The sequence below is a fragment of the Siphateles boraxobius genome, unplaced genomic scaffold, assembly GCF_051911475.1.
Source record: "Siphateles boraxobius isolate OS27281-9 unplaced genomic scaffold, OSU_SipBor_1 25, whole genome shotgun sequence".
Taxonomy (NCBI): Eukaryota; Metazoa; Chordata; class Actinopteri; order Cypriniformes; family Leuciscidae; genus Siphateles; species Siphateles boraxobius.
The window spans coordinates 20,787,877-20,810,707 of NW_027508866.1; the positions used below are offsets into that span (position 1 = coordinate 20,787,877).

General features: G+C 37.2%; 1 protein-coding gene across 13 annotated transcripts in view; it reads right to left on the bottom strand.

The window, feature by feature from the left end:
* The window catches only part of strbp (spermatid perinuclear RNA binding protein), a 149,193-nt gene that overhangs the window by 60,541 nt on the left and 65,821 nt on the right, over window positions 1–22,831 (bottom strand). For 9 of the 13 annotated variants that reach the window (XM_077243123.1, XM_077243122.1, XM_077243127.1 and 6 more), the window contains exon 2: window positions 14,658–14,725. The gene's annotated coding sequence lies outside the window, so the exon portion shown is untranslated. Of the gene's footprint in view, window positions 1–14,538; window positions 14,726–22,831 lie in introns of all 13 variants that reach the window. The other 4 variants (XM_077243125.1, XM_077243131.1, XM_077243134.1 and 1 more) reach the window with 1 other exon arrangement.

Genomic DNA, 22,831 nt, shown 5'->3' on the forward strand with positions numbered 1-22,831 from the left:
ATGTGTACACAACGAATTCAGTTTTGTAGGCTAACCACCATTAACACCAAATAGCAAGCTCCGTGTTTTGTTTCTTTCGATAATAAGCAAGGTGTAATCTTCAAATTCTGACTATTTGATCACAAAAAACAAACAATAAATGCCGTTTTGGCGCTCTTTGATGTGGCGTGACAGATCACTGTACTAGCTCCTCAATTCAAGTGGCAGCGCTGAGCGCGAGTAAACGCGATCATCTCTTCCTCAGTTACAGAATAAACATGAATGGACACCTGAAGGTATGTTGAAAAATACAGTATACTTACTGAAAGGCATCATAACTCGTGTAATCGCTCAATCAGTGTTTCAGCAGCGTAAAGACGTCAATAAAACTGCATAGCTTGTCACTAGCATTATATTTACCTCAGCAGGCAAGTGATTCAGTGTCCACAGCTTGTTGGTTCCTAGAGAAATAAACTCTTGCACTAAATAAATGCACTATATTATCCTATATATTATATTTTACTTAACCTGTTAATTATATCTTGATTATTTACGTTTAAAATATCTTTCATGAAAATGACAGCAACTGTGTAAATTATTATATTTCAATAACAAATTAGAGTAAAGTTAATGCAAAAACTGCCTTATGTTCAGTTTACATGCTTTCATACAATGTGTTGGGTGTTGATTATTATATCTAAAAAATAAATGGCATCTGAATTTAGGCTCTGTTGTTAACCTTTAATGTTATAGTAATGTGCGGCTCCCTATATAGTTTACAGCATTAGCAGATTTTTAATCCTTGCAAAACTTTAATTGTAATTGAATTAATTTAAAGACAAAGACACCATTTTTTCATTAAACCACTGTTTAAAATTTTTTTTTAGCTTTCTAAACCGAACCACACCGAACCGAGACGTCAAAACCGTGGGAAAACTGAACCGTCAGTTTTGTGTATTGTTACACCCCTACTCAATACTTCTAAAGCATTTATTAACGTTAATTTCAACATTTACTAACACATGATTGAAATCAAGACACATCTGTTATTATTTAATGGACCTGAGCGGACATGAACTAACAATGAACAGTTGTACTGTATTTTTATTAACTAACATTAATGACTATGAATACTGGAACAAATGTTTTGCTTATTGTTAGTTAATGCATTTACTACTGTTAACCAATGGGACCTTATTGAAAACTGTTACCAAAATACCAAATATGTGTTATGTCTGTTTTGGTTCACTAAAAAGAATCAGATTGAAAAGGAACAAATCAGAAATCTCTACAGGAAAACCATGATCTGCTCACATACTCATTTGAGGAAAATGCACGTTTAAGCACTTCTCACCAGTTTTCTATTAAATCAATTACAAATATAAAGTATATAATACATACATCATATATTATATAAATATAATATTCAAATACTTTTTAAAAATTATATAATACAATTTTTAAAAAAATTGCACCATGCTGTCGGAGACAACATTATATTTTTTTGTCGGAAGCGAATCCAATTAAACTACATATTTTCACACTTTCTTCCCCTATACAGTTTATTTCATGTTAATAATTGTGCATATTGTTAAGCCTGTGCAGGTCATGGAAATACATAGTTCATTTCATGTTTCATTAGCGGAATGTTAGATTTGGTCACCATTCGTGTCAGTTCTGAAGCAAAACCACCTGAGAATCATTCCATTAGCAAGAGAAAAACAATTTTCCATCATTTGACCCTTTGATAGGACTCTTATAATGGCCAACGGATCACGCCGCTCTCTCACTCCTCTCTCTCCACTTCAGCTTCACGTTCTAGCAACATGCAGGGCAATTCGGTGCGCCAGCTCCCCGCTAGAGTCGCATCCAACCATGGGCCGCCGTGGCTCAGTATCACGGGCACCATCTGTTCAGCACAGTGGGCTGCCCCCTGCTACTCCATACTGCACGGCCAACATGTACGTGTGTGTGTGTGTGAGACCCAAGGAAGCGAGGTATATTTGTGAAAGCAGCGAGACCAAACAGTAGAGCAGAACAAACTCAGTCTGTGGCTGCAGAAAGAGGAATTTAGAAACAAGTGCGGGTAAACCGAAATAGGAAAACAGAGAGCATCTGTGCGCACGCATTAGCCGCGGCACCTCGCGACTCGCCTGCCAAGACACGGCGGATCACTGACTTCATTCATTCCAGGTCAATTTGGGCATGTTACCCGACAACACCCAATTTATTAGCGCGATCCCTCGCCGTCCCGATCGCAGAATAACCCATTCCCTTCGGCATCCAGCAGTAACCACGACCCTGAATTCACTGGGACAAGCAGTCGACGGTCAATCAGATTGAGCGATGTTGTAAATATTTCAGTGGCTTTCTCTTTCCTTCTCCATTCCATCTCCCTCTCAAACATACGTTTACTTTCTTTTTCCTCAGTCCACCCAGGAGCCTTTGGATTCTGAACATGATCTAAAACTCTAATCCCTCAATTGGAATGGCCTGGTTTGCAGAGACCCTCTGAAGTTAGATGGTGTTGAAAAGAAAGGAATGAAAAGAAAGGTTGGGTTATCAAAGGAGGACGCCCACACGTGCGCTTTCACAGGCAGCGCTGACCTCGGGTGCACGGCTCATACGCTCCCCATAACATGCTCTGATTAGACACAGGGAATTCATGCAGGGGCCTTGAGGCTGAATAGGTCTGAAGAGAGTTCATCGTTCCTCTCGCTTGTGTTGGGTTTGTTTGAATGCAAAGGAAGTGGGAGAAATCTGATGCCAGATTAAGAACGAAACATCACTTTTGAATGAACCTCGAAGGGGACTGGAAGAAACAAAGTAAAAAGGTAATCGAGGTCACGTCTGTCTCCATGCTCAGAATAAAACACAAGCTTACTGCACAGTATCAATGAAGACTGTCATCTTGGTTTTCTTTTTTAACCGTATGTGAATAAGTTATTGTGTAGGGAGCACAGATTTATTAAATATTCAAAATACATGTGTAATGATTTTGCTGGAGATATAATAAAGTATTACTGGGAATATTGCAATGATTTTATTTTTTATTATATATATATATATAAAGATAAATATTTGTTGATTACTATTGTATCAAACTAATAAAATACATTTGTATAAAATTGCAAAAAATGTATAAACATCTGAGATGACTATACAAATAAACATTCAAATGACAATGTCAAGCATCAACAAGTATATAAATATTTTTCAGCATTTAGATGATATTTAATAACCATTTCAATATTTATGTGCTTGCCCAAAAAATTATAACATTTGCCCAGTCAATGTATCCAAATAGATTTACATAGTTCAACCCATTTTCCAAACAGTTTATCAATAAATTAAGAACAAGAATGATTGATATTTACTCAGTTTTCTTTATATGCACTAATGTATCAATACACATTAACTAACAGTAATATTTACCTACTTATATTTTTACCAAAATATTTATATATATAAATATGTATCATGCCCAAAATCAAAAGATATAATAAAAAGAGTAAGTCGTGTGCACATCCCACATTCTGACAGGTGCACGACAGAAAGAACTAATATAGTAAAAGAAAATGTAATGTCCGCAACACTGCTTTATGCTCCCATATTTAATAAAAAAAAGCAACGTTTCGACCCCACTGGGTCTTCTTCAGGCCTGAAGACGACCCAGTGGGGTCGAAACGTTGCTTTTTTTATTAAATATGGGAGCATAAAAAAATCTAAAGATGTACACAAACAATGATGCTTTAATTTTAATTTAAAAAAAACTGTGGTAATTATAATAAACATTTTTATAAGTTGTTTATGTTCAATATATTAAATACTATGTTCTGCCCAGCGCTGGTTGTAAGCCTTTACAAACATCACCTCATTCTCATGGAGAAGTGCAGCTCTTGGGGGTTCAATGATAGCGTGAATGGAAAACAGATATGGGGCTTAAGCACTGTGTGTGTGCGCGCGTGTCTGCGTGTGTGTGTGTGTGTGTGTGTGTGTGTGTGTGTGTGTGTGCGCGCGTGTCTGCGTGTGTGTGTGTGTGTGTGTGTGTGTGTGTGTGTGTGTGTGTGTGTGTGTGTGTGTGTGTGTGTGTGTCTGTGTGTGGTGACGAGAGAGCGCTGTGTGTGAGGTGAAAAATCGGCTGGTCTCAGCAAAGTGCTGAATTCCTAACAGAGTTCAGTGACCCCAGCACCATCAGACAGGAAGATGTGTTCCATCTCTGTGCATAAGCTGCAGTTTTGACCCCTGACCCCATTTCCAGCACGCACCACTGTCCTCGTTACATATTCATCTCTCTCATCCTGCGTTTCGGAGTTCATCGACTCAGTGATTTGATGATCCAGCACAGAGATTAATGTGACTGATCAGAGACATGTCTCAGTTCTCAGTCCATGTGTTTGCAGCACATCTCGTTTCAGTTCTCTCTGCTGTTTTGGCTTGAAACAATGTTGAATCTCATGATCAATATCATATACATTTCACTTTTAATTGACTAAGTTTTATTTACATGATTTGATTTTTATTATTCCTATTTTATCTATTTATATTTTATTCATAAATTTAATGTGCATAATCTTTACAACAGTTTAACTATAATTCATTTCTTATTTTTCATTTGATTAGTGTTTACTTAGTTCACTTGTCACTTTTACCAGCTTTGCATTGTTCTTTTCTTCTTTCGATTTATAACTATTGTATGTGTTTTTTATTTTTAACTATAATTTTATATAAATATAGCATATTTATTACGTTCTTTGATGCAAAAATCTTGATAACATCACGAGCGGCCCTCAGAGAACATTATATAAATCCCCGCTACACGTGTGGAATTGTTTTGCTTTGAACCAATGTTTGAGGCAGAGCCTGATCCCGAATCAGGAGACCTCAAATACAGAGGATACTGTCTAGTCTGTGACAGCATGGTAATTATTCATCTTTATCTATATTTATTTCTTGCATATATGTGAGGTAGTATTGTTTTTTATTACATTATGTTAGTGTTAAAACAAAGGCACTACAGAAAGATGTTTATTTGTTAAATAGTGCGAGTTAAAAAAAATTTTGGCCCATTTTAACTGTAAAAGAAAACTTGCTTAATTATGCACACCTGAATATAAGCAGTTATTCACTTCTAGCCTTAATAATATAACACTTATAGTTATAAATGATTAAATACAAAATTGTAGTTATTAGGATTGCGGTGTTTTGATAATTTACTTGGAAATAAAATATGATCAGAATATCAACTTGCATAATAATTATGCACGTACTGTATTCATCGCTCAACATTTTCAGTAAAGTGAATGTAATGCGAGTACATATCAAACGATCTGTAAGCGACAAAGCAACAGTGAAACAAGGTAAAAACACTGTTACTCTTGTGTGTTGTGACATTACTGTCGGATCCAATGTAGTTTTTTATTTTCAATCTCTGAAAAGTCTGAGTCAAAATGTCTTAATTTAAAAAATGAATCCCTGTGGTTTTGTTGCTGGAGTATTCCTGTGTTTGCGACTCTTGTATTTACTACTACATGACATGTGAATCAGTGGGCGGGGCTAAAGAGGTAATGATGTAAAAGTAGGCGTTGATCTTTTGCAGAGGTAGGGCTGGACGATATGACCAAATTTTATATCACGATATATTTCTTAATTTCTGTCGATACGATATAATTCTGATTTCGATATGAACAATATGAAAGCCTCAGAAAAACTGCCAAGAACGCCCACAACAGATGTCTGCACCTACAATCTTCTAAAAATGAATTTGCCAAGTCTATGAAACCTGCTGGAGTCTTTCGGTACTGCACCATTACAAACGACATGAACCAAAGAAATAACCCATCATAACAATAATATTCTCTTCTCAATACCTGCTACAAGACTATGGAAGCATATGGGTAGTAATATTCAATTTGAAAACTAATATGCAAATTGACATATATTTCTGTTTTTAAATGTACATTTGTCATTAAATTTGTGCAACTTTTGGTGTAAAATTTTAATTAAAATTCAATGATATAATAGTGCTGGGCGGTAAACCGGTTCAAACCGAAAACCGGTTTATATTTTTGTCACGATTTTGATTTTGAATAAACCGCCATACCGGTGTATTTAATTACAAAAAGTTCGGAACGAACGTTACGCTGCGCGACACTGTTTCAGACCGGACCCTTTACAATGTTGCACTTCTAAGCAGCGACGAGTGAGGGTAAACAAACAGCAGTGCTCTGTCACGTTACATGGACGATGGATGCGGAGCGCTTTATTGTAGCGCGAAAAGTACATTAATATAATGCGCGAGCGCGAATCTCTCTGCTCGCGCGCGGAATATAATGTGCCACGCTCTCAGATACACGCTGCTCTTGTTAAAATAGGTCTATTTTCTCTGGGCTCGCTCAGAGAATCCTGCACTTAAAACGTGTTCAGTGCAATCGCGAATCTCTCCTCTTCCCCAGCTAACAATTTTAGGTTATAAGAATGTTTTCATAACGTTCCCATTAAGTTATAAAAACGTTAACGTTATTTCTGAATGTTCTAGGAACATTCAAAATGTCCAGTTTTTTAGACGTTGTATTAACGTTATTTCTTGGTAATAAGAACTCCATTCAAAACGTTATAAGAACTTCAATTCTCTCGTTATATAAACGTTGTATTAACGTTCTTGCTTGGTTATAAGAACATCATTCAAACGTCATTAGAACATACAATTCTCCCGTTATATAAACGTTGTATTAACGTTACTTCCTGGTTATAAGAACGTTATTAGAATGCTAAGAAATAACAATTTTAGGTTATACTGGGCGCTATTCTATTCTAAAATATTCACTAATGACAGTAAAATAGACCATCCTAAGTCAATTTACTGCAGTAATTCCTCTCAACCAGTAGAAAATACTTTGAACAGCTGATTATGCATGAAAAAAAAAAACTTCATAAACCGGAAAACCAGCATAATTTTGAAAAAAAACGTGATCTAAATTTTTGGTCAAACCGCCCAGCACTATGATATAATTTACATTTGCCATTTCATACACTAGTTTTAATATGTAAATTGAATGCATATTTTAACGCTTTGTAAGTTGCAAAATTAAAATGTATTAGAATGACCAATACATATGATTATCGGAGGTCATTCAGCATCCCCACATGCTCCAAATTCACCTAAAAAAGTCTCGTTTGTTTGTACTTTGTTTGTGCTTTCTTTGTGCCGGTTAAAGTTTTCTTTGTGCTGCTTCTATCGGGTGGAACTGCTTCAGATCGTGGAACAGATTTGATGTTTTCCCGCTGCTAGTCGGCACCACTCTCCGGCACATTTTGCCGATCTCAGATAGCCGAACCAATTCCATACCACTGAATTAGTCTTTCCTCACTTATCTACTATTTTGTCTTCTTTCTCCTCACTTGTGGAAGCTCGTTCAGTCACATTTGTATTGCGGTCAGGGGCGCTCATTTTGTAGCTAAAACTTGCCCAGTTGGACATCAGCCTACCCCTGCTGAGCACTGGCTGGGTGTCTGTGGTGTACGTCATCACGAAAGTAGCCGTAAAAAAAACTCACTTGCGGCACCCCTCCTCCCCCTTTCTACCGCTGATCATGTGCATTGTTATTATCGGAGCCGGCCAACTTTATCGTGTGGACCTATGTCTACCGAGGTGGGGTAATACATCATACACATTGAGGGCGGCGTGTGTGTTTATGTCGAATTGCCGTAAAGCAGTTTGTGTTTCTCGCTCATTCTCGCTTCTCACGAGACTTCCTATTTCCAACTTACCAGGATGTTAATCCGCATGTTGCAAGGTTGGTTTTCCGCCTGGGAACGTTGGGGGGAGCGGGGAAAGTCACCATTCTCACCAGAACAGGTTATTAAACCATCCAAATGATTTCTAAACGGTTTTATCAAGTTGAAATAGTTGCCGAATGCCCCTTTAAGACCTGCACATAGGCTACCCAGTGGATTTATTTTTACAAACAGTTTACATTCACGCAGGGCCGGCCTGTGGCATAGGCGGACTAGGCAAATGCTAGGGGCGCCACTCAATGGGGGCGCCAAAATGAGTGAACGAGTGAATTTAAAAAAAAAAATTTTTTTTACTAATAATATTTTAAAAACATTAATTCAAAATACTACAAAATAAAGCAAAAAAAAACTCCACAAAAACTTAACTAAGTCCCCCGACTCCGGTCCGGCGCATCAATCTTCCCCTGCCCAGCGAGTGCTTGAAGTGCATCAGAAACAGAGCGCGCGCGATCAGTTTACTGTTGGTAATTTGTTGTGTAGCGTCGCCCCTCGCTGCATCCAATGTAGACAGCATTTCTTTCGTTTGAGGGCACTTAACACACTCAAGCACCCCATAACGGGCCTGAGTGGCAGCTCGTGCCAGGTCTAGACATGGTGAAAGTTACCTGATTGTGACGGATGGCCAAATTTGCATGACATATTTTAGATTAGCATTATAGTCTGCAATAGATACAGTGCCAAACGGAAGAGAAGAGGATAAAAGGGGATAAAGACGGAGGTAATGTAATGAATGAACAGTTTATCTAATTGCATAGTAGTAAGATATCTAATTTAATGGCAGTTATTTTTACCTTAAACTTTAAGCTTACAATTGTTCGGAGTTCTCCAGAGGCCCCAGACAGTGTGATTTGTAACAATTACGTCAGTTTTTTTAAACGCATTCACGATCACTTTTATTAATTAATGTTTTACTCTACAGTTGTGCAGTTTTGAGGGGGATATATAGCATTTTTTAAAATTTATTTGCCAAAATTATTAATGATATTTATATAGGCTACAGGTTTATTAAAAGTAGCAACGTTTTATGTGAAATTAACAGTAAAGAAGACATTTCGCAGTTTCATTCATGGTGAAAATGTGCCATAGTTTACTGGAAGATTGCTGCCATCAACTGCAAAACAAACACTTTTGCTAGCGCTCAATGAATAGTTTGTGCGTGAATGACATTTGGACGATGACATCACTGTTTTATCCAGAGCGGCTATACTGAACAAAATTATAAACGCAACATAACTGTAAAGCTGTAAATCTGCCTTGAAATAATCTATATTGTAAAAAGTGCTATAAAAATAAATGGGACTTGACTTGAATGCTAGGTGTAATGCTCTTGCTATTTGTGTTTAGGCTGTAATGATGTGTGTGTGTGTATATATATATATATATATATATATATATATATATATACACATACACATATATACATACACACATATATAGGATAAATAATCATGAACACAATGACAGGGCGAAATGGGCTGTGATGCATGGGGCACCAGGTAAAATCTTGCCTAGGGCAGCAAATTGGCCAGGGCCAGCCCTGCATTCACTAAAGACATACCCGACTGTGTTTAGGTGAATACTTTGCAGGACGTACATTTTTACCTCGAATTTTGATTATTCAATCCAAATAATCCACGAAAGAGAAGTGAAGTCGCGATCGCATGCTGTGTGAAAGGCTTGTGCGCGTGCTTCAGGTCTGAGTCCGGCAGCCTAAGCACGTCCCGCGCTTTATTTCCTCATGCATGCATGTTTAGCTGTGCGTACATATTTGACTATTCTGCTGCGTTGTTTAGTGAATGAAAACAGTGGAAGCAGAGCTCTGCACACACATCCTGACTCCGGCTGTCACACATCGACGCAAATTAAAGAAATACTGTATAATAATTTCAATATTTATATTTATTTATATATATATATATATATATATATATATATATATATATATATATATATATATAAATAATAATAATAATAATTATTATTATTATTATTATTTTGCACCGTTTATTCTTAGAACTACTGTTCAAAATTTTACTTTTTGGGGTAACAACTGCATAATTTTTGTCAGGCCAATAAAACAATTAGAGAGTGAAAAAGATTATTAATTGGCAAAAAAAAAAGTGAGGCTGCGTGTCGTTTTGCATGGTTCTGTTTTTATTCTATTCTATTAATAATTATTAATCAATATCTTTATCTATTCATTCCTTTTATTTTTTATTCTATATTTGTCCTTTTTTGCTTTTGTACTGTTTATTCCTATATCTATTGTCTTTTTGGGGTAACACAAATACATTATTTCTTGTCAGGTCAATAAGATAAACTGGGAGAAAAAGAGAGCGAGAGAGAAAAAAAAAGAATGCTTGGTAAGATGGGCAAAAAAATTGAGGCTCTGTGCCGACTCATCCCGTGGGAATTGTCGTCATGGCTACATCCTTCCAGCAGAAGCTCCCTGATTCCCAGGGAGAGACGAACAGAAGACAGGAGTGTGTGTGTGTGTGTGTGTGTGTGTGTGTGTGTGTGTGTGTGTGTGTGTGTGTGTGTGTGTGTGTGTGTGTGTGTGTGTGTGTGTGTGTGTGTGTGTGTGTGTGTGTGTGAGAGAGAGAGAGATGGAATAGCTCTTATTGCAGAGGATTGAGATGGTATATTACCACGTGGTAAAACAGACAGAGGCATTGTCTGTCCTCTGACACAACAAAACTCAATCTAACACTCCAACACAACCTGTGACTTCACACAGTAAGATTAAAGACAGCAGGAAATGGCTTTGCATCACATTTAACTTGTGATGTATTTAGCCATTGTGTTGCATCTCGCTGTAGTTTTCACTACTACAGTTAACAGCTGTATCAGTTCAAAAAATTATAGCTGAATTTAAAAATATATAGTTGCATGCCTATATAATTCATATAGCAGTCAGCTAAGGAAGCGCGCATCTCTCGCGTATCAGTGTTTATCTGTATTCATCAGTAGCGGTCGGAGACTCCAGGAGTCCCAGCGGTAGACCGTTTTAATCAGAAATTCAAGCAGCTTCAGGCAGAGCAGTGTCCTTCTCTCTGAGAGCATCTCATGTTTATGTCTTCCACTCAACAGCCCTTTCCAGACATACCTATTCAGCCCAGTCCAAAACACATCTGAAAATGATGAAAAACAGATATGAGATGCAAAGAACAAAGCCTGACAGAGGACAAAGACTACACTATGAAATACAGTTGCACAAACTGCTTCACAGGAAATGACAAGGACAGGGATATGGTTTCAAGGAACTGATGTCAAACGTCAGGTGCTGATCTCTGATTAGAGGAGGATTTGGAAATGTACTGTGAAACAATATGAAAGTGATCTCTAAGTAGTAGTCTAATACTGCACACATACATAAAAATATTTTATAATTGAATAATTATAATAATAACAACAATAATAATAATAATAATAATAATAAAAGAAATATGTGGTATTTGATTTCAGAAAAAAAGGTTCAAAGAAGAGAAAGGCTTTAGAGAATTGATGGGAAAGATGACAGTTTGGGATTATATGCAGATTTGGACAATTCCAGAAATACAAGTATATTGTGAAAGGGGACAATATGGAAAAAATATTTATAAAACTTATTATTATTATTCATATTATTCATATTATTATCATTATTATTACTACTACTACTACTACTACTACTACACTGACTTTTACTTAAAAAAATAATACTACTACTTATTTTATTATGTTTGTTTTATTTACTGCTTTGTTATTTTTTATTATGTATTAATCATTTTTAAATATAATAATAATAATAATAATAATAATAAATGATACTATATGCCATTTTCTGTTAGCTTTTATTATTGTTTATTATAATTAATAATTTTTAAAACAAGAATTATTTATTTATTTATGAACATTTATTATAGGATCAGCCCCATGAGATGAAACATCTCGTTTTCATGGGGGTCCTCAAGATCATGTCCAAACAACATTAAACAGCAAACAACAAAGTAGATACAAAAAACAAAATATATAAAAAAAAAGATAATATAATAATATAATAATTTTTGGTATCTGTTAACAGAAAGAGACGGCTTCAAGATATTTTGCTTAAATGCTAATTGATGACAAAAAAATGTGTGGAGAATAAACCAAAATTAATCAGATGCTACATGCACGATTAACAATTAGCAATGACATGTCAGATGTACTAAAACCGCAGAGAGGCGTGGGCTGACAAAGTCATTGGATTCTCAAGGACACTGCGGCGAAAGAGAGAGTTTGTGTTTGTGTGTGCGTGTGTGTGTGTGTGTGTGTGTGTGTTTGATCGAGAGAGACGCAAGTGTGCAGGAATATGAGAGGTACTCTGGGAATACACTCACTTGGATTGGCCGTACCGTGAGCATGTGTGTCAATGTGTGGTGCTGAGAGCGGGGCTTGGCATCCGGGCTGCAAAGCATCCTGGGGGGAGTGGAGTGATGACGGCAGGGTTTGGGTCAGAGAATCATCACTACTGCTAATGAATCGAGGGTTAGTAGACAGAAGAGCAAAGTGGACTCAAACGGACAAGTTGTTAGTCTTTGCAACTTGCGCACCCTAGTAGTTCAAGCCAGCGGAAACGATTAGCCACCAATTGGACAGGAAGTCAGCATGTTGTTCAGTCGGAACAGCGATACACTCCATTACCTCAAGCAAGTCCGAAAGGAGCAATAGAGCTGCCCTAAGCATCCACTCCACTGCACAAAGAGCCACAGCGAGCAGACTTAAAAGACAACGTGTGATTGAATAAAATTTAAGACAAGATCAATGCCAGCCACAACCATTACTTGTTTTTTTGCCCCAGACACATTCACTTCGCAATCACAACCATGATGAATTGGCCTTTCCTGTGTCAGTGGATTGTTGAGAATGAGCCATCATCCCTGTGTGGACATAAAGGTGTGTGATAACTTTGCCAGTAGTCTACGTTTGGTCTCTAGTAGAGGTTTCAGTTGTATATCATGAGTGGTGTTGAGGATTCCACATCCGTAACCCATCAGAAAGGAACAATCTGAGATTGTTTCGTAATTGTTCTGGAAATTAAACCATCCGCTAGGGCTGCAACATTTAGAGAAAATAAAATTGCCATTTTTTTCTAATAAGAAATGTGATGGCAATTTAAAAACCAGGTTTGCAGTGCTTGTTTGTAGGGCTTCAAAATATGATAATAATAATATTCGTATAATATAAATATAATATTAGGCTATATTATAAAGAATAATATTAAATAAAATGTATATAATAATACACTTTTTACTATTGTAATATTTCACTGTAAAATAAATTGCATTTAAAGGTGGGGTATGTGATTCTCTTTTTTGTGCATTTTTTTCAAAATAACTTGAAATCCTATTCCTAACCCACTTACAGCCACTGAGTTAGAAGCACTGAAATGAAAATTAAGCAATTTAATCATCTGTGGAACAGGCAGGACTCGAAAAACTCCAGCCAATCATTTCCAAGACCACCTGGAATCATTGGACAGTAAGTTCGTTAATCAAACGTTCGCACCAAACCCCCCCTCCCCCCAGCGCGCGTGACCCCCTTCGTGCGCATACTCAAAGCTCGTGACGCATGCACATCTCGTCAGTAAAGCCGGTTCTATGATTAGTAGTAAATCGTCATTACAATCTCTCGCGTATCTGAGTAGGCTCGTGCATGATTGCGCGTCCATGTTCTTCGATTGGGTGGACTCAGAGCCAGCGTTGGAGGAAAGAAGGTAGGACCATTTGAATTGTGTATTTTCAAAATCTGCCGGTCGTTTTCCAAATCACATACCCCACCTTTAAGAAAAAAATAATACTTTTATTTTACCCTATACAACTGTAAAATTACATTATTATGGCTGTCTTAATTTCTTCAAGTCATTTTTCTTAATTTTCAAATGTTAAACAATCAAACTTTTTTGGGGCAGAAATCCAAAGGAGCCCCTAAAGCTGCTCTTTTGTTGATAAGCAATTCTTAAATCCAAATATGGAAAGACGGAAAGATGGCACATGTTGCGTTCATGTACGTTGTACGTTAAAGGGATCCCAACTCTACAGATTAGAGTGATTGTGTGAAGCAGCATTTACTGTGAACCGAGCCACTCTGAGACTCCTGTGTAAATGAACACAGTGCCATGCTTCACTCTGAAACATAACTGAAACAACTAAATCACAGCCTTCAAATCGCAATTACGGTTATATTATGATTACTTATGCAGCTCTACCTTCAAGATATCTGTTGTCTGACCAGCACACTGACACTGAATTCATGCAATAATGAAGACTGTATCATCATTTTCTCATGTTCTTCCAAAACTTTAAGACTTCCTTTTGCTGTAAACATAAAAAAGATATTTTGATGTTTCTTTTGTATTTGTCCTTACAATGAACATCAACGGGATAAAAAGAAAAAAAATTTACTTTCATTGTATGGATCGTTTTCACAATATTTGAACATAGGCAAAGGTTCAGAGAGGCTCTCAGAAGTAAAACAGTTACGTTCAACTAAACATCTTCATGACACAAGGTTGTGCATGAAAGCAAACCTGTCAACTTACAATCCTCCTCCTTAACGTCCACTGGGAAACCTCATTTCTGAACACAATTATGTTTCATCGACAAAAACCAGAGGCGGTGAGGGCAAATACATTCAAACAAACTAAGACTTCAACATTTGAACCGCATCCAGACCACCCTGTACTAATTATTCCCAAAATAAGCAGTGGGGGGAAGCGTTCCACACCCATAAAGCACATACTTAAAATAAACTCCAGCAAACAGATCCAAGAATGGTGCGGTGGTCTCGAGAACTTCTGATTTATGTGCCTAACCCCAGGCTGACCCGCTCAGGACGGCCTTGTTTGAGAGGTCACGTACCGTCAGCGCTCTCTTCCTGGCCCTCTCCAGCACCTGCTCACGGAGGACAGACACTGTCGTTTCTGGACCTGTTGAAAGAGAGGATAATTATAAAACAATGACTTCTGGGCTGGAGAAACACAAAAGTTCTGCATTCATGACTGCCACTGTAATTCATTGTCACGTTAACAAGTTTTAATGGGGCCGGATCATGCTAAACAGGATTTGTATTGCTCTGACGATATAAACATTGTCAACAATGCTCAACGTAACGGTTTCTCCGCCGTCCTCCCAGCTCGCTTATCATAACAGAGGTGCAGGAACAAAAAATGTTCGGAGAGAAGGTGGAAAATAGTTGAATAATTCCCAATTTTAGCATCTAGAAACTATTACAGTTTATTTTAAATTAGATTTAAATTTATTTCAGTTGCGATTTTGTCTATATACTGTAGTTATTATAATTTTTTATTAATTAATTTTTTAGTAGCCTATATCAAGTTCAATTAAATTAAAATGAGAAATTTAGCCTTGGCAATAGCTGAAACAATTAGTTAAACATTTTTTTAATAATCTTATTTTAGTTAATGTTTTTGTTCATTTTAGTTCATTTTATTTCAAGTAACAAAAATGTTTTACTGTTTCAGTTTCAAATAGAATAATAACCCTATAATAATAAACCCCACATCAAATAAAGCAAACAGATAAGAGGTATTTCTGTAATATTATAACTAATTTGAAATGTTAGCCTAACTCACAAGTATAAGAAAGTTGGTTTTACTGTTCAAGCAAAATAAATACAGATTAATAAAAACACACACACACAATAATATAATATTTGTTTAGCAAAATTTTCTGGACACAAAAAAAAAAAACTTTTGAACTTTCCATTCATCATACAACACCGTTTGACCACTAAGAAATTGACTGTTGCCCTATGATCCACATATGGAGCTGGAAGTAACACACCTCAACAAGCAATGGTGTTTTAACTCAATCATGTGATACCGTGAATGCTCTAACTGGGCGTAAACAAAACGCAACATACGTCCGCTGGTGTTATAATAAAACAGAACTTGCAAGATTAATGCAGCACTTTACTGCTTTTATTAATATTCTCTAAAGTCAAAAAAAATCTCACAAAGCAGCTGCCTTGCATTTTTTCATCTTTCATGAATGTCTGTATTTAACACATTGAAGCTGTCATGATCAAGTCACTGAATAGTTTTCTCAATCTAATTCGTCAATAACATGGATTCATTTAGGAACAAAATACCACTAGGCATAAGAAAAAAAGTAGTTTGGTTCCGGTTTCCGACCGAACCTGTCAATTTATGTGCGACCCAAATTTATTTTATGAGCTTGGGGAAGAAATAATACAAATTAAATAAATACACAAATAAAAAACTTTGAGGCGAACTATAATTTATGTTTTTTTACAGCACCGTATTTGTATAGCCTGTTGTCCTCCAGCAATGCTAACAAACGAGGCAGCCACGGGCGTTCACACATCGTTGTTGTCATGTAGATGCACTGCTGTGCTCATGACAGGGCGCATGAACTGAACGAGCAGAGATAGAGATAGAGCCCCGGTCGCGCGCGCGCGCTCTCTCTCTGCGGAGCCAGGTGAAAGTATAGGCTTCACCGTCTCAAAACTAAGCACTGTCTTGCTCTCTCTCCGTCGCACATATTAATCAAAATAAATCGACACGATGGTAAGGTCGGAAGACTAAAGTTTCATGTGGAGCATTCGGAGATTTCTTTTTTCCTTAATTACCACTGGGTGGGAATTGTGCTAAAATACGTTGCCTTATCTTCTCTGAAAGCCAGGCGTTCATCACATTCAGCTGACATATAAACCACACTTTAAATAAACGAAAAAACTATCCAGTGATGAAATGTTTTCTGTGATGACACAAATCTTGTGGGATGTCCTAACCGCCGGGATAAATCACACAACGCGCACACGTCCGATAATGACACGTCCAATTCGCGCATTTTTAACCGATTCGTTTTAATGAATGGTTAAAACAACTGATCTTTCCAACACTGAACTCACGAGACGTCTGACGTCCCGTTTGCCCCCGCGCACACATTTAAAATCAGCGTGTGTGTGTGTGTCTGTGTGTGTGTGTGTGTGTAACATGCTGGGACACACAAGGTGGTAGAGTACATGTAGCTACAGGTAGGCTATGTTATGAAAAAATAGAGTAGCTTTTCCATCGCTAGTGTAAATAAAAATGTAAAAAATAATAATAATTTCCTTCCTATCCCTTGCTGCCACTGGACAAAAAAAAAAAAAAAGTCCCTACCGACCCATGACCTCAACTGAAAACCAACCGGAACCAAACTTTTTTTTTTTATGCCCTACTGGTTTGGAAAGTGAATAATGCATATTTTATAGACATACTGAATGGGTCAGAATAATGGGAATGCGGCCTGTTATATAAATATAACAAGGCCACGTTCCCACTATTTTTCCCAATATATTAATATACACATTATCCCAATACTGTATATATTCTGTTCACTTAGGTTACTGAAAAAAAGAGTTGGTTATTGTAAGGAGTAAACTAAAGTGTGAACACCCACATTTTTTAAGTCCTTCTAGAATGAATAATTGTTTTAAAATAGAGCTATTAAAGTAATCTGCTGAAAACATCTGTATTTTTTCATACAGCAAAATATGTCTTCCAATATTATGCAGCCCTAGCTTAAACGGTTATCTTTTTAACTGTCTGTTTTGTTCATGTCGTTGTCTATATAATACATATACTAAAATGTCTTTTAAATTAAAATAAATAAAAATGTTTTTTTCAATAAATATACCTAGTTTTTCTCATTTGAAAGCCCTCATCTTAAACCGCACCATGCGACTGGAATTTGAAGTGCACAATTATCAAAGTTAGGGATGTCCCGACTGATCCGATCCCAAAAATTCTGAGTATCGACCGATACCGATCCGATACCAGTGCAGTTTTTTTTAAATCAAGTAGAATTTCTATAACTTTGTGTGTTGAACTGATAATCACTCTTTTGTGTGTTAAACACAATGTACTTAATACAAACAACTTCATTATAAAGAAAAACAACAAAGCAAAAAAAAAATAGGATCATAACCTATGACAAAAATTCTACTATAAACTAGATTAGTGGGTAACTCAGCAGTAAAATTTAGTCTAGAAAAATCACAAGTGCATAATAATTTTATAAAATCTTAACATTTAGTGAACAAATACATTATTTAGTGAGGAACAAAGAGACAATATGTGTACCACTAAATCTGGTAAAACGTTACACATTGCTCTTTGTATTGTTGTAAAATACATTCATGAAAAAAAAGATAACAAAAATCAAAAAGATCAATTATTTTATATATAGTCTACTATAAAATTAAGACACATTTTAAATGTATAGCACAGCTGTTTAATGACGCAGACATATGATAGATAGGAAAGAACAAAAAAGGCTATTAATAATCTTCCATTGCGCAAAAGATTTATGATATGATTATGAAAGGCTGTAATACAGTGCGGCACAAAGCGCTTATGCGCATCCCGAGCGCAGAATGATGCGCTTGAAGCAACAGTCACAGTGCGCAGCGCGTCGAGTCCGCATTGAAAAGTTCAAAGCACAAAGGAAAGACAGTGATACATAGTGTATTATACAGTATCTGCAATAGTTTGAGCCTTTTCTTTTAACAATTTTAAATTTCAGTTCTGTGCGCGTGAAGAAGAATTACAGTGCTCTCCAGTGTTGTGATCTATCAGACACACGGTAGAAACAAACACGATTAAGGTACAGCAATACAGTCCAGCAAGATAGTCATTTTATGCGAAACCATAGAGCTTTATCTACAGATCAAGTATAATAATATTAACATTGAATCATCTTGAAGAGAGTTTCATCGTTGATTGTTGTAACCGAACGCAACGCACTGTTTGAACGCTGAATGAAGAATGACTGCACAGCTGCAGCGGAGGGAAAAGTTTACGTGAACTTGAATTTAATTACTTAAATATTAATTTCTATCTTACATTATACTATAATATGGCTTCAGAACACTTATAATATAGTGCACGAAAACCTTATGGTGCTTTATGCTTTTGTGGAGCTTAACAATAACACAGAATAGTAAACGCACAATATCGGATTTGGATCGGCCTCGTCTGACCGATACCCAAAGTAACCCGATCCGGCAAAAATGGCAGTATTGGAGCCACATCCCTAATCACAGTTGTCAAACAGTTGAGAGAAGGCAATTATGTAATCATTTCACCTGGCCCGATTGAAAGCAGCCAGCGATCTGTTCTGAAACCCCGACAATGCTCGGGTCAAGGATCAAGTGAGGAAAGAGAAAATGAAAGCAGTTGTGGGTCATACAAATCTACTATTTATTAGTCTTGGAAGCACAATGGTTGAAAACTATCACTGTTAAACACAAGCTCTTTTCCTCCCATTTCAGAATTATAATTCACTCTCTAGTGGGCACTCAACCGCAGCGTCTGAGCACTCTTGAAACTGACCGACTGTGTGTTTCATGCTACACCTCCATCGATGGGCATCTTGCCAAGACTAAACTGGTAGTGTGCGAGTATCACTGCACGACTGGCGGAGCGGCACGCCTGATTGTTTGATGATAAAGCAGGCACTGAAAATTGTTTATGCCGGGAGACGGGTGACAATGGGTCATCTCTAATCTTTCCAATTGAAAAATTAATCTGCCAGTAACTGCGCTCATGAGCCATACAGTGTTTTTTTATCCACGGAAAAGGGTGAATAGGAGGAAAGCAAGAAAAATTAGGATGCAAGATTACGAAAGAAAACAGCAAAGAAGGTAAACGCAAAGGAAGGAAGCGAAAGAGGCGAATAAAGATACAAAGAACAGATGAATAACAAAATATGAACATTGCAATATAACATTAAAGAATAACAGCAAGAAAGAATGATTAATGTAGGAAATGCATAAAAGAGAAAAAAGGAAGCAAGGAAGCATAGTAACAAGAAAGAAAGAAAGAATAAGAGGTATGGAAAGAAAGAAGGAAGAATAAAAGACAAAAAGAAAGTATGAAGAAAAGGAAAGATGGGAAAAAGGGATAGAAGGACGGAAAGAGAAAAAGAAGGAACAAAACAGGAACAAATGGTAATTAAGAGGAATAGGATGGACTAAGAGAGAAAAAGAAGGAAAGGAGGAAGGAAGGGGAGAGGGAATAGGAGTAACGGAAGTAAGCAAATGAAAAACAGGAAGAAAAGAACCATAAAAGAAAGAATAAGGGGCAAAAAAAGCATAGATGAAATATGTTTGTGCATTTTACCACTGTAAATGCTTATAGTTAGGCATCATTATCATCAATATTACAATAATCTGCAGAAGACCTAATGAGACGCATGAAATACCAAGAAAACGCAATGGTGTTTATGACTAATTATTGTGACGATATATGGAAGCACACTGCAGTTGCTCTGTAAGACTGTATTGATGTGAAGTCCTAGTGCCACATTGATCAAAATAGAGGCTGCACTAAAATAGCTGCACTAAAATAGAGGCATTAGCAGAAGTGTGATCAATGCACAGAACTCTAATTCAAACATCAATAATTACACTCTTAGGTGAGCTGCTATGATACAAAGTGCTGCATACTCAATTATCCAGCAAAACAAATGTGAAGTCAGAAGTGAATAATGTCTGCCTCATGAACACGGAGGCCATGAAAATTAATTTGAATTGCATTGTCAAGTTTACAAACTAATAAAGCTTTAAAAACACAATGAAATATTAAAAAAGAAAAACAACTTGGGCACAATTTTTGCACATGCATAACACTCACCTAAAGGATTATTAGGAAAACCATACTAATACTGTGTTTGACCCCCTTTCGCCTTCAGAACTGCCTTAATTCTTCGTGGCATTGATTCAACAAGGTGCTGAACGCATTCTTTAGAAATGTTGGCCCATATTGATAGGATAGCATCTTGCAGTTGATGGAGATTTGTGGGATGCACATCCAGGGCACGAAGCTCCCGTTCCAACACATCCCAAAGATGCTCTATTGGGCTGAGATCTGGTGACTGTGGAGGCCATTTTAGTACAGTGAACTCATTGTCATGTTCAAGAAACCAATTTGAAATGATTTGAGCTTTGTGACATGGTGTATTATCCTGCTGGAAGTAGCCATCAGAGGATGGGTACATGGTGGCCATAAAGAGATGGACATGGTCTACCATCTGAATGTCTCAACAGAAATCGAGACTCATCAGACCAGGCAACATTTTTCCAGTCTTCAACTGTCCAATTTTGGTGAGCTCTTGCAATTTGTAGCCTCTTTTTCCTATTTGTAGTGGAGATGAGCGGTACCCGGTGGGGTCTTCTGCTGTTGTAGCCCATCCACCTCAAAGTTGTGCGTGTTGTGGCTTCACAAATGCTTTGCTGCGTACCTCGGTTGTAACAAGTGGTTATTTCAGTCAAAGTTGCTCTTCTATCAGCTTGAATCAGTCGGCCCATTCTCCTCTGACCTCTAGCATCAACAAGGCATTTTCGCCCACAGGACTGACACATACTGGATGTTTTTCCCTTTTCACACCATTCTTTGTGAACCCTAGAAATGGTTGTGTGTGAAAATCCCAGTAACTGAGCAGATTGTGAAATACTCAGACCGGCCCGTCTGGCACCAACAATCATGCCACGCTCAAAATTGCTTAAATCACCTTTCTTTCCCATTTTGGGAAACAATCATTTTGGAGTTCAGGAGATTGTCTTGACCAGGACCACACCCCTAAATGCATTGAAACAACTGCCATGTGATTGGTGCATTAATGAGAAATTGAACAGGTCTTCCTAATAATCCTTTAGGTGAGTGTATAGTCAAATCAGAGTTGACCCCTTATGCATGTTATCACATCTGTCAAAAACTGTCGGTGGGAATATTATAACTAAAAGCATCGACATAAACACACTCATGGGCATCAATCACATCACTATTTGCCGGCTAAGAAACAAAACAAAATATACTGTATACACACACACACTTACAAATATATAAAAAATAGTCCTTTTTTGGACAGGTCCTCGCCCATCCTGCCCATGATGGATGCATAACTAGGGCTCAGTATCATTAAAAAAAATTCAATACCGATACCACACTTTTTATCTTTCACACATATTTTACATCTATGGAGGTTGGGACGCTTACACGCTTGTGGTGTGAACCACGTCTCTGGGAGTAACTGGCATAAACTAGTGTTTTTTCTTGATCAATCGCCAGAGCCAATCATGCTGCATGCTTATTGGCTCACTGACGTTGACGAGATTAACCCCGGCTTTGATATGAAAATTTGGTACCGAACAACAAGACATTTTTTGATACTCAATAGTATCGAGGCAATTTAATCAATGCCTAAAAAGTTTTGAACACGACACCGAACCATATGCAGAACAACAGACTATGAAATCCTATAATGTTTCCAAATAAAGTTGATAATGAATAAGCTCTGAAGGTATGAAAGCAATCCCAAGAACTCCGGCAGTCTACACAAAACAAGTCTACATATTTGTCACAATGAGGAGTGTTATTCCTGCGTCTAAATCGGTCTAACTCCACATATGTGCGAGCTAAGCGTGATCGTCAGTAAAGAGGAGCGTGTGGTGATGATGGAAATTTAAATTCAATTAGCGCTCTCAGACAACGTCTCCCACACAGCGCTCCACTTTGAATACTGGAGAAAAGGTCGCTTTCCAGATGAGAATAGCTCTACTGTGGGATACATGTCAAGCAGACGGTGTCTGTGCTATAAATTTTAATTGATAAAGGCCGATGTAATCTACAGACGCCTACTTAAGCTAGGACACTGGAAATAATATAAACGGCATCTTTTGCCTTTGAGCTATAAAGCCCCGACTCACTACAAGGCACGCGATTCCCCTGATTGGTTTATTGCTCATGACAGCTTTTTCAGGACAAACTTGTTTCTTGTCAGATAATGTTCTTCCTGAAAAAGGCTAACGCCCTCCTGAACATGTTGTGGCAGACCTTTATAAAAACAACAAAAACTTTCAGCATTCCAAAGAATGGAGTTTCTACTATCTGAATGCCAATTGACAAACCAGTCTGCAAGTCACTTAAAAAAGCATCGGGGAGAATCTGCTGGCCAAACCCTAATTTTCTCTTGTCAGCAGCTGTAAAGGTCAGGGATGCCATTAT